Source organism: Canis aureus, chromosome 20 (assembly GCF_053574225.1).
Source record: "Canis aureus isolate CA01 chromosome 20, VMU_Caureus_v.1.0, whole genome shotgun sequence".
Taxonomy (NCBI): Eukaryota; Metazoa; Chordata; class Mammalia; order Carnivora; family Canidae; genus Canis; species Canis aureus.
The window spans coordinates 54,239,693-54,252,858 of NC_135630.1; the positions used below are offsets into that span (position 1 = coordinate 54,239,693).

General features: G+C 35.0%; 1 long non-coding RNA gene across 1 annotated transcript; it reads left to right on the forward strand.

The window, feature by feature from the left end:
* Positions 1–1,258: 1,258 nt before the first annotated feature.
* On the forward strand, positions 1,259–12,402 carry LOC144291821 (uncharacterized). The gene is made up of 4 exons (XR_013359374.1): positions 1,259–1,368; positions 3,544–3,622; positions 4,297–4,377; positions 12,248–12,402. It is a non-coding gene; the product is annotated as an uncharacterized LOC144291821 (long non-coding RNA).
* Positions 12,403–13,166: the final 764 nt, after the last annotated feature.

The window sequence follows — 13,166 nt, forward strand, 5'->3', positions numbered from 1 at the left end:
GGTAAAGTCATTGGTTGGTGAGATAGGGAGTTCTTTGGTCAGAGATCTGATGAGAATGAGGGAGAATGAAAATAGTCACTGAGGAGTAGGACAAAGAGTGTCGACTCGAGTTCCAGATAATAGCACTGAGTACCCAGATGGGACTGGAGATCATGATTTTATGAAGACACCAACATGCCCAACTTGCAAGTTTGTCTCAAACACTGATAGCCAACACGTGCCAAAGTACTGAGTAAATGATCAATTAGATTGACATAGTGTCGGGTTTTTTCTACACATGCTTGCTAGATTATAAAATGATAAAATATAATATTTGGCATGGGGATTACTAAGCTGATGATCCAATGTCATTTACCCATTCCTGGTCCCTTTTCCCTTCTCTGCAATGCCGTCAGCCCCCAAAGGCTGACTTCTGTGAACAGCCTTCTCTAGGTTCAAAGCAGCCGTGACTTAAGTTCATCAGATACAAGCACTACCAGGAGATTGGAGGAAAGGCAGGATGGAGCATTCCCGTTCCCCCCACCCTCTTCTTGCGGTGTGTTGATTTTGTCAGTGGCTGCAATCCACTTACATAGTCTATCAGACAGTCCTTCATCCACGGCCCCCAAGTTCCCTCTGGACTCTGGCAACAGTGTTTTATTCCCTTTTCCCCTTCAAAACTAAGAGCAATCATGGCATCTCATTACTGCTATTTCCTGAATGCTTTACTTCCACCATTGGTTTCCTTACCCCTAATCAACGCCTCTGTAAATGGTCCCATTATTAAACTCTCTTCGGGTTAAACTCGTGTGTATCATCAACTTCTGCAAGGACCTCGACTGACACTGTTTTGGAGGCCATTGTAAGGCATTTGGTTTTACCCAGGGGAAAATTGAGATGGAAAGTTTTTGGAATATTTTTGAGCTCTGCAACTAATTAGATGTGTGACTTTGAACAAGTCACATGGCCTCTCCCACTTCAATGTATTCATCTGTAAAATAAGATAATTGCTCTATTGAATCACTTCAAAGGTCCCTTATATTTTGAAAAGTATTTAATGTATTAGTCATCTCTACATGGGTTAATATGATTCTTTATTAACTGGTTGAGTTAAGGATATGAGTTTGGGGAACTACCTTTGCTAACATCACAAAAAAATCCTTCATCTTAAACAATTGTTAAAAATTCATTCCCTAGAGATTATTTTCTATACCCTTTTAAATGCATTTCCATATATATCATTATAGGTAAACTTCATTTGTTTCAATGATTTTAGTTTTTATATTTTAGAAATTTTGGATACTTGCTAGAACCTTTGAAAGAAAGAGATTTTTGAAGTTGTGAGGATGGAAATACCAAGATTATTCCCAAAGAACAGATGTGATTTGGGTGAGCAATAAATAACCACAAACTAACTATAGAATAAAAATAAGGATCATTTTAGTTATCTGCTTTTAATACATATTTAAAGTGATTAATACAAGGTAAAAAAGACCAAAAGAGGTTCTGAATGTACTTTTGAAAACCTATTCTGTGTATTGAACGTATGTAGCATGTTTTTTGACCACCAGGTAGTCATTTTCAGCAATTAGAAATAGTTGTTTAATTTTAAATGTCCTTTTCCCATCATTTTGATTGATCGAAATTAGCTAAGTGGATTCTTTCACTTATTGCTCAGTGGTTTCACTCTTGATTTGGCTTGCGAAATTATAAATTCACAAAGTTGAGTTACTTTTAAAAGAAAATGTATTATTCCTCTGAACATTCACTTAACATTCTCATAACTAACTTGACTTGTTACTTGTAGCAAATTATTTTTGATTTGTTAGTCTTTAATATTTCTATGATTGACCTAGAAAGTGCAGGTTTTTAAAACTCATACTGGGTACACTGCTGTTCTCTACTTTCTCAACATTTTAATGAATGTTTATTTCAAAATCTATAATTGCATTTCAAGAGGGAAAAAAAATCACAACAGATCACTTTCTGTCTAGAAAATGTTAACAAGAATGGAATAGTAGCAGCTACTTTTCCCCCCATAATAATAGGCAGATTTTATGGACAGATTTTAGAAGTTTATAATGTGAATCATGTCATTTTCAGCATTAATATGCCTCCTATTACCTCATTGTTGAATCCTGAACTATTACTTTGGCCTAGAATTTAAATGTCCACAACCATTAGGTCTTTGGGAATTGACTCTACTGACACTCGACATCTTATGTATAAATGAAGATCTTTCCACACTAACAGAAGCATTGTCGAACAAGAGCCAACTGCGAGCAGGCCTATGCTGAGATGTTTCTTCTATCACTACCTAAATCATTGCTTATTTGCTTATCTTATGTCCCATGAGATCACATTCACTTTGAAGGGAGGGATAGCTTTCTACTTCCTGCTGCATACTTTAAAGATCCCATCACCTAATGCTATTGAAATCAGTAATTATGAGTGTACTTCTCCTTCAAAGGATAAAAAAAAGTATTAATAATGCCCCAAATTTCAATAACCTTTAAAAGTCTTATAACTGGTTAGTAGCAGAACAAGAGTGTAGAATCTGTCTCTTGACTTTCAGATCAATGCATCTCTTGCTTCCCTCCCACTTTCTTGGAACGTCTCTGAGAACTTTCTATATCCTACCATTTGACTCGAATCAACTCTAATGAGTTTCTTTCTTTCTTTCTTTCTTTCTTTCTTTCTTTCTTTCTTTCTTTCCTTCCTTCCTTCCTTCCTTCCTTCCTTCCTTCCTTCCTTCCTTCCTTCCTTCCTTCCTTCTTTCTTTCTTTCTTTCTTTCTTTCTTTCTTTCTTTCTTCTTTCTTTCTTTCTTCTTCTTTAGTAGCTATCTTGGAAATCTCAAGGATGTTTTTCTGGGTGTATTGTTAAGAAAATGCATTCATGTCATCCTTTTTTATGTTCTTGCTCAATCCTTGTCTGAGGGATGAAATATTGGACTTGTAATGCTGCACATATGTTATGTAAATTATAGTAGCATATTGTATTGCTTTGACCTTTACAACACTCTATAATTTGATTGGCTGGCTGACTAGTCAAGTTCATAGTGTTTACAGTCTTGCCCTTACTTGGATGGACATGATGAGATATTCAAATCCAGCCAATCAAAATATAGAATATCGAAAAGGTCAAAGTAGTATAATGTTTTGTTTTATTTTTTTATTTTTTTATTTTTTTAAACTACAGTCTTCTCTTTACTGGTCAAATAATGCATTCTCATAAAAATAGAGATGTCCTGTGAAGTGAAATATATCTGAGAATAAGACATGTTATGAGTATTTTCATATGATTAAGTTGATGTCAACCTTCTTATTTTCTAACTTGATTCTCTTAAGAGAAATGCTTAGATTTTTATTAAAGCAGAGTTGTCACAGACTGTGTTTTACTTTTCTTTCCGAATCCCTAGCACCTCTAGTAATATTATATTATAGTATAGTACTTAACATATATATTTATTGAACAGATGAATAAAATTTGCAAACTGTACCAAAACTGGCTTATTTTCTCCTCTTAACTGTATTATACTATACTTTCCCTCATCTCCTTTACAGCTTATCTCAGTCTTTCTGGGGTCTCTCAAGACTCAGTATTGGACCCTCTTTTCACCTGGGAAATATCATCCAAGACAAGGTATTTCAGTTATTACCCATAAGCCAATGTCCTTCAAATGTCTGTCTAGAACTTTCTTCTGTTTTTTAGATCTTTATATCTAATCGTCTATTTGAATTTCCTGATTAAGTTCCAGAAGGAACTCAATTTAATCATGTCAAAAGCCAAACTTATCCTTATGATAAGTTATCCTTAGTGAATAACACTATTATCCAATATGTTTCAGAAGAAATCTTGGAGTAATTGTTATCACTACCATCATTCCCACCCACCATATTATTAAGACCAGACACTTTTACCTCTTAAATATTTCTTTAATGTGTTTAGCTTTCTCTTTCATCACTGCCACTTTCCTAGCCCCACAGTACCACCATCTCTTACGTAGGCCACTGGATCATTCTCATCAGGAAGACAGAGTTGTGTTTTCAAAATACAAACTTAACAATGCCATTACCTTTCCCATGATTTTCCTCTGGAAGAATCCATTGTTCTTAGTATACATACCAAATCTTTTAAGTCACCTGTAAGACTTTGCATGATCTAAGATCTGTGTCATCTCAAATTGCCCTCTATTTCCCTTTTCAAACTTCAGCCATGAGTTCTGGTTTTTATGATATTCCCCATTATCCTGGGGGCTATTTACTTCTGTATCTGTCTGGCTAAAGTCTTTTAATTTTTTTTTTTCTTGTTGTAAGAGTGGAACGGAGAAGAGGTTCTTTGTCCACTAAATAAGTGGATCAACTTTTTAGAAGATGTAGACTATGAAAAAAGCAAAAGTAAGTGTAATATGTTGTTCCTTTTTTTCCTAGATCTACTGAGAAAAAACAGAAATATTTATAATCTAAACAAAGAGTAAAATTACTCCAGGCAATCATGGACACTCTGAGTTTGTAGCTACATATATGTTCTATGAAAATCACTGCCTGATAAATATGGTCATTAAGCAAAGGGAAAAACAAATCAGAAGACTTGGGCCATCTATAACTGTATTCTTGACTTCAGACCAATGCTGACTTATTTTTTACTCTGAGATGACTATCCTTCCTTATGATAATTCAGGTGGATTGATGAAGAAGAAAATAATTTATCTAAATTTCTTGTCTTTTTGAATGTCTATATTTGTAATTCCTATAATTATCAATTATTTAATTCTTTCATTTGGACTTTTATTTACGTATTAAGCAGTCTTAGTTCCAAAAAGTCTTAAACATTTTCTGCCTATTACCTTAATGACAAAGAAATTGGTATTCAGAGATTTGGGGGTTAGAACTCAAAACCCACTACCATAACCAAACAAGTCTTCTGAAGTCTCACAGTTTATCATAAAACTAAAGGACATTTTGCTTTGCCAAACAGAAAATTCCCTTCTGGATTTTCAATAACTAATTTCCCAAATCTGTGAGTAAGACTATGGTTCAGGAAAATGTTATACTTAATTGCCAGTCTCAATCACTGGCAGTTTAAGAGGTATGATTTAAATGCTGTTGGAAAACTTGAACTATCACAGATTGTTGGAGGTGGAAGGAAACATAGAGACTATGGACCCAACCCTTTTCTTTTAGGGAGGGCAAATGACGGATCAGCACAGAGCCTAATAGTTATTGGAACCAGAATTCTAACTTCCTGTCACACCATCTGGTCAACTTCCAACTAGCCTTGCGTTGCTTTGTCACTACTCTTACTGCATTGTTGTTCAATAGAATCTCATATTTTTATGCACTTCATTTAACAACATCATAACATAATAATCACAATATTTTATCAGGTCAAATTCATGCTTAATTTTAAGAGATGGGAGCTTATACTAAATAATCTGAATACCTTTCAGCTATCTCTAATAAGATACTAAACAACATAGAGACTACACTAAGATAGTGAATGATAAAAGCTGCAAAAGTGAGTGGACTGTGAAAGGTAAAAATAGCAAAATCTCTCCAGCTCTGGAAATTTTTAACACTGGATTTATATCCTTGTTGGAAAACCATGGTAACTTTCTGCATTATTATTGTCTATTCTAAGTACCCTGGTAGTCAACATTGTCAAAACTGTGTTCTTAGAAGTGCTGTTATTGAAGAAGAAAAATAAATTATTTCTCACTTATTCAGTTTTAAATGCATGCATGTTTACCTGATGATGTATTAGACAAACCTACTATCATAATTAAATTTAAACAAGAGTTTGGCTATTTTAAAATATTTGATTTTTCTCTCAACAACAATAACAACAACAACAAAAAACAGTATAAGGAAATCAACCATATATATTTCCTTTCCAATATAAGGATATCAACTACATAAAAAGAGAAGAGTGGTTTCATTGGAAGATGGGTTGAAACCTAGGAAATTTCTCCATCATTTTTTCCCTAAATTTTACAGTAGATGAGATATTATGTATTCAATAATTTAGCAGGACAAGGTCCTTACTCTCCCTGCCCCCACACACTCCTATATACATGTACCAGATCCTTGCTTTATAACCCATGGAAACCTGCCCAAAGGCCAGAAGCATATAAGATTAAAATCTGGCCTACAGGTCTGCATAGTATATGTTGGGTCTATTTAGGAATTTATTAGTCAAAACACTCTTAGTAAAATGGATAGAAGATTTTGATAGAGGAGAAGCATTTCTATCAAGAGAAGCTAAACAATAGTTTCCTCAGATTTTGAAACCACTCCCCCAACACGTGATTATTCTCTAATTCCCTGGCTGAACAAGTAACCATTTTAATTAGACTCTGAGGCAAGCAACATTGTGTCCATGGTAACAGGTATAAAAAGAACTTTAAAAAAAAAGGAAAAAAAAAAGAAAAAATGTGATAACTGAAAATGTGTTTAAATCATGATAAAAGGATTTAAACAGATGTTATTTTTTTCAAAGTGTTATTTTAAAAAAGAATTTTAAAGGGCTCTTGATATGAGAAAAAATCATTTTTGGATGTGTCTTTAGGGAAGTTTCTCACTCCTAAATGCTGTAGTTCATGATTGCCATGGGTGAGTTGGGAAACGAAAAGGGGTGCTGAGGGGCAGAAATCAGAAAGGAAAACCAAGGTACCTTCAGTCAGATGCTTAAATTAAAGTAAGTTAAAGTGTCTTTGGTGAGACTTAATAGATTGTGTGTTTAACAGCCCTTTTTTGTTAAAGTTTGTGTTCGGGCAAGAGAACGTGCAGAACTTGAGTTTTGGAGACAGATTGGAATATGGATAAATCTGGACATATTGCTTAGGGAAGGGAATGGAAGGCAAGGGCATGGAGCAGAGCTTCCTTAAATGGGAGATGCACTTTCTACAGCTTTAGACAGAAACAACCATGCCAAATGATTTTTTTTAGACTATGAATTTGACCTTCTCTGTACTATATGTATTCATCCTTTAAAAGACAAGTGCACACACACTTACACAGACTCTATCTATCTATCTATCTATCTATCTATCTATCTATCTATCTATCATCATATCATCATCATCTATCTATCATCTATCAATCTATCTACCTACCATCTTTATATTAAAAGGGAAGTAGGTAAGGGATTATCCTTTCCCTAGCAATCCAAATTTTCAGTAGAATCAGTAGGAAACCATTATGAACAAGGACAAAGTAAGAAGAAGGCTTGTTCTTCTTCTGTTCCTTTCTTGCTTTTCTGCCAACAATTGCCTTCTCTAGGAACGGTGACTCTGCCACTTTGTTTAAAATGAGTAATAACTTGCTAACATTAAATGTCCCTTAGAAGGCCCAGGCAAGTTCCATGGACTAAACGAAGGGTAAAGTTATAAGAGGAAACCCAGAGAGAGTGGGAGGAAAGGAGACTTTGGAACTGGCAGAAGGATGGCTTATTTTGGCTGCACTCCTCCTGTAGTTTAAATACCTACTGATTGAAGGCAAATTGGACGTTAAGGAAGGCTAGAGTGCCCATGTAAAGGAAAACAAACAAGCAGTGACCCTAAGTTGGTCTTGGAGGAAGTCAAATCTCTTGTTCCTTTGCCTCAAATGTTGAAAGAACCTAAATATTGCTTTGTGTGCAACATAATTTTCGGTTCTTTGGGTTTTATAAATAAACTGGTTATCTGAGAAAATACCAGTCAGTGGAGGTAAACTCTGAGGAGCAGAAGAGAATGTGGGGAATTTAAAAGAATGGAATTTAAAAGACTTTATCTTAAATGTGTGCTCTAATCTGATGTTTAAATTGATAGGCTCCCTAAGATTTACTAAATCTATATTTATCACATGAGATAAAGATTAAAACAGCATAGCAGTACCTTCTCTATTGAACACTTCATATATCATTCACAACTTGATACAGTAGCTACATAAAGAAATTCCTAATTCTGTATTCACACACATACAATCTCACACACACTTATAAACACAGTCTCATACAAACACACACCCATATATATTCACCCCTACATGCAAACAGGAAAAAAAAAGTGGCTGCACAATAGCCATACATGTAATCTGTATATTGGAGGGATCACAACGTGGATCTAAATAATACCTACACATAATTACATTTTATACCTTGAAATTTGATTTTAGCCTGTCTCAAGTAACCTAAAAGAAAAACCATAGGTGTTGTTGAGACATTAGTCATAATAGGAAGATCTTTTCTCTAAGCGTATTTTTGGGGAAATTATTTCCAGAATATTAAAAGGTACCCCATGTGGATAAGGGTCCCCTTGTTACATATGTTTAAGAAATGATGGGTTAAATAAAGTCTGTCTTCATGAAAACATCTCAAGATTTCTAATCTGTTTATTATGAATATTTAAATGAGAATGAGTTCTTCAGTATTTGCCAAACAACTTGTTCATAGAGCCTTATTTTTCACAGCATCTTTGAAGGGTAATAACACAAGATGGGGAACACTGAAAAAGAGGATGTTGCTTTGGTTCAAAAGATTACTGCTCTAAGGGTACATGCTTTAAAAATGAATGCTAGTTATATTTATGATACAGCTACAAGGCCAAGCATTCTACAACAGCTTGCTTTATTCTTGGGACAATGTCATGAGATGCATATGAATATCTGCATTTAGTGGCTAAACAAAGATCCAAGAGGTGTGATATTTTTCCCCAGTTCATGGAGCTAAGAGAGGAGATGCAGCTAACATTCGAAACAGCTTTGTTTTTCTTGTAGCCTGTCCTCTACAAGGGATGATAAGCAGTTTACAGACTTATTTTTTGAATCCAAGATTTAATAAGGGTCCAGGCATGCTATGTGAAAGCAAGAACACACATTTTAGAAAGCAGAGCAAGGACCTCCCTTCACATCATAATTTCAGAGATGCCAGGAAGTTCCCCCTCCTCAAAATACCTTCTCAAGTCATCAAGATAATATAAAAATTCTGTATAGCAACACTTTGCTAAAAAAATATATTTTCTCCCTTGAAAAGTATGAATATTCTTGCATATACTTTAAAGATGTCTCCATACTTTCAAGGCGTTCCCAGATCTGACTGAGCAGAAGAACTTGGAGAAAACTAAAAAACAAAGACCAAACTGAACAAAACCTGACATCTTACAAACCCCTAGACCTTTTAAAACAGCTTGTAAAGCCAGAATTGGAATCTTTATTAATTTTTTGAAGTTCCCAGGTAATTTTAGCTCCAGTGTACTGGGGTGAAAATATCACACTTGATCCAGAATCTAGATCATCTTGTTTCATCTTCTTCCTTGAGAGTAGTTATATTCACGGCGGCACGTGGAAGCGTTAAAGCACTCATTGGTTCCATCTTGGGGGAGACAGGCTTGATACAAAGGGGAAAGAGGCAAAGCTAGGTAGAAGAGCCTCCTGATTTTTCTTCTTTGTCTCTTCCATATTTGGAATTCTTTGGTTGTTTTGCATCAGGACAGGAATAAAGAAACACTTTAGCTCCAGGTGTTTTCTCTTCATGACAGATTCTGGATCAGATTCAGCTTGTTTGAGCATTTCCTATTCACAGCCAGTGCCACTTAAAATAAGGCTGAGTCTGCAAAGCAGACCAGACCATGCTCGATGGTATGTATACATTCTTGGTTATACTTGATATTTGAGTATATTAACTACAGAACATGGGTTGGTCAAGAGAAGGGTTCATATGAACCATTTCAAATAGTTGAGAAAAAGATCATAAGAAAAAATTTCTTAAAGCAAATTCCTTTTAGTACTCAAAATGTCTCAAGTGAATAATTCCTGGGCACCTGGGTGGCTCAGTTGGTTGAGCATCAACTCTTGATTTCATCTCAGGTCATGATCTCAAGGTTATGGGATCCAGCATGCTCTGTGCTCAGTGAGAAGGCTGCTTGAGATTCTTTCCCTCTCTCTCTTCCCCTCCTCTACTCCTTGCTTGTGCTCTCTCTCTCAAATAGATTTTTAAATGAATATTTCAAAATAATATTTGAGTATACAATAGGGATTTTTTTAGTTGACTAGTATTTTATTCATTGAATGGGTATAATGTAATATAAGAAGTAGATTCTTGGTTTTGTTTTGATTGGTTGATTTTCTGGGGCCATTGACTTGACTCAATTTAGAAACCTGAAATCATTTATATCACATTAAGTGGTTAACTTATGATGACTCACATTCATTGATCTATTTTAGAAGATATTTTTCTACTTGAATATTAAAGATTCTCCAATTTCCAAATGCAAAATCTCTGTTTCTTTAAAAGTACAAGAATTAATCAAAGTGCAATTGTTTTCACATAAAATGAAAAAACCTGAATCACTGTTAATATTTTAAAACCAAAAATAATTTATCTATTTTCTCCAATGGCAGAAAGTAAATATGCTCTTTGTAGTTCAAATAATTTTCTCAATTTAATCAAACTATAGACCATCTTTTGTTTATTCGAATGTTAATGAGAATGAGCTTCATTCTAGTAACTTCCTCCAACTTCCAATTTACTGTAATGGCTTCTTCTGATTCCCCGTTAAAATAGTGTGGGCAACATTTTTTTGTGGCATTGGGTCTTCTGAACCTTGGTTACTATGCACAGCAGTAATGCTTATGATAGAAATATTACAGGACCCTGAAGCTTGTCTATTCATTGAGAAATAAATTTTTAAGAATAAATATACAAACTGCGACAAAAATAGACATGTTTTAATGAGCAATAACATCAGCATGATGTTTTGATTATGCCCACCATTATCAAAATGTTTTCAGATATGTGATATTGAGCTGATTTCAGGAGAATATTTCCAAGATCCAAAATTTTAAAATTAAAGCCAATATTTTGATTTGCAAAAACTAGCACACCATTCTAGTAGAAGTGAGTTACAGTGTAAAGAATCAAGCAGAGTAAGTTCAATATGCTGGTAAGATGTATTGCAATTCTGAATGTTATAATTATTCAGTGAAGCAACCCATTCTATTTATTAGTAATTAAAAAATGGGGTGGGGGAAAGGGGTAGTCAAGCTTTTAGATGTTAGAGATGAGCCCAGATATTCTCATTCTTTAAAGCTTCTCCTAACTACTCATACTACTCACCTTGTGAATCATTGTAAAGTAGAATATATGTATCACATTATTACTTCCATGTAAAGGTAGATTTTATTTCAGATTCAGCCCAAGAGCATGCCAAAAAAAAAAAAAAAAAAAAGGAATAGAAATAAAAATTTTAGGCCCTTTTCATTGTTTTTTTTTTAATATAATTTTATTTTTTTATTCATGAGAGACACAGAGAGAGAGAGAGAGAGAGAGAGAGACAGGCAGAGGGAGAAGCAGGCTCCATGCAGGGAGCCCGATGGGGACTCGATACTGAGACTCCAGGGTGACGCCCTGGGCCTAAGGGAGGCAGTAAACTGCTGAGCCATCCAGGGATCCCCCTTTTTATTGTTTTATTTCCCACTTTCTTTCTTTTATTCCTTCTCATCTTTAAAAAGTTGGTGTTCCCCAGGACATGCATAATTATTTTTGTCATTTAATGGTAGCAGACAGTGGGGTTGAGGGTGAGGGATATATTACTATCTTACTGAAGTAAGCCTTATATTTTTCAATTTGTCAATCAATAACAGATGTTATTTTAGTACATTTCACTGGCGGCATGCTTAAATCCATAATAGTGACCTGGTCGCATAACCTTGAAAAATAGTGTCCTCACTCCCAAACTACACAAAATAAAACAACAACAAAACAATCCTTGTTCTCAACTGAGGAGATCAAGCATCTGTGTTTAGACCTTAGTGTATAGCTGTGCCCAGAAATTCTCCATGTCCATGGCCTACCCTGGATAGAAGGGATGCTTTGGAGGAAATCTGCTAAATATTTAAGGGGTGCTGCTTCTCATTTTGTTCTGTGCTCATCTTTGTGCTTTACACTCTAACCAGGGATGCTGCATCAGATGAAACTAAAGGTAACTCCAGGCAATAAAAATTTAAGTGATGTCTTCAATTACTAAACATGCATCCTCTCATCTTAGGAAGATTTCTGATCATCTAGTTACTTGAAAATGAATTGTGCCAGAGATATTTAAGAAGTGCTTACCAGGAAATGTGCTCTGATGACCTTATACAACCTAAACAGCATTTTTGTAATCACAAGATTTTAGAAAGCTATATTCTTTTTCTATTTGTTTTGAGAAATAAATTTTCACTGTCACCTTTTATTTCTAGATATTTTGATTTTATTTGATCTTTTAAAAGATTTTATTCATTTATTTTACAGAGAAAGAGAGAGAGAGAGAGCAAAAGTAGGGGAGCAGCAGGAGAGGGAGAAACAGACTCCCCACTGAGCAGGAAGCCCGATGTGGGGCTCCATCCCAGGACCCTGAGACCATGACCCGAGCTGAAGGCAATTGTTGTAACTGACTGAGCCACCCAGGTGCCCCTAGATATTTTAATTTTAAGTAATGTATAATAATAGTTTAAATTTTTGCAAAAAGCTTAAAAAATGTGTTAAGATCTTAAAAAATGCAGAGCCTGCTTAGTTGTAATACATTGTGATTATGGTTTAAAGCTGCAAAGTTCCCACTTAATGTAACTCACTGTTGTTTTTCTAAATGTAGGAAATTTTTAACCTTATTATTTTTTGGTATCTCTGCACACCAATCACAGAGAAGTTGGAATTCAAGTCATAGTTGTTCTTTCACAGTGATTCCAGTTAAAGTCTTGTTATATTTCTTGCTCGTGTTAGAAATCTTGTATCTAAACTTAAATGGAAGTCACATATGCAGCCTTATGAGATCCCGAGTACCCTTTAAACGTTCCATGGGCCTCAGCCAAATGAATAATTGTCCATCAGCTTATGGTTCATTAGGGACCACAAATCAGTTGAGTGGGAGGTGTTTCATACGAAACTATTCAAACCTACATTTTGCTAGATTCCTGATGAATAGAACAGCCTAGGATAAGAAACTTTCATCTAGGAGCTCCAAGGTAGTTAGGCTGGTGATAGCTGAGGCCTATAAAGCTAATTGGGCAGATAAGAAAGGGGGTAGCAATCTGGTCTGGACATAGAAAGGAGACATTCCTTGGTGTTTATTGGCAAGTAGAAAACTTTGCTGGAAGGGTGATCTGTAAATGAAATTCGCTAAAGAATTAAACTTCAAGAAGCATTCTCCACAGTGAAATACATGGCAATAAGC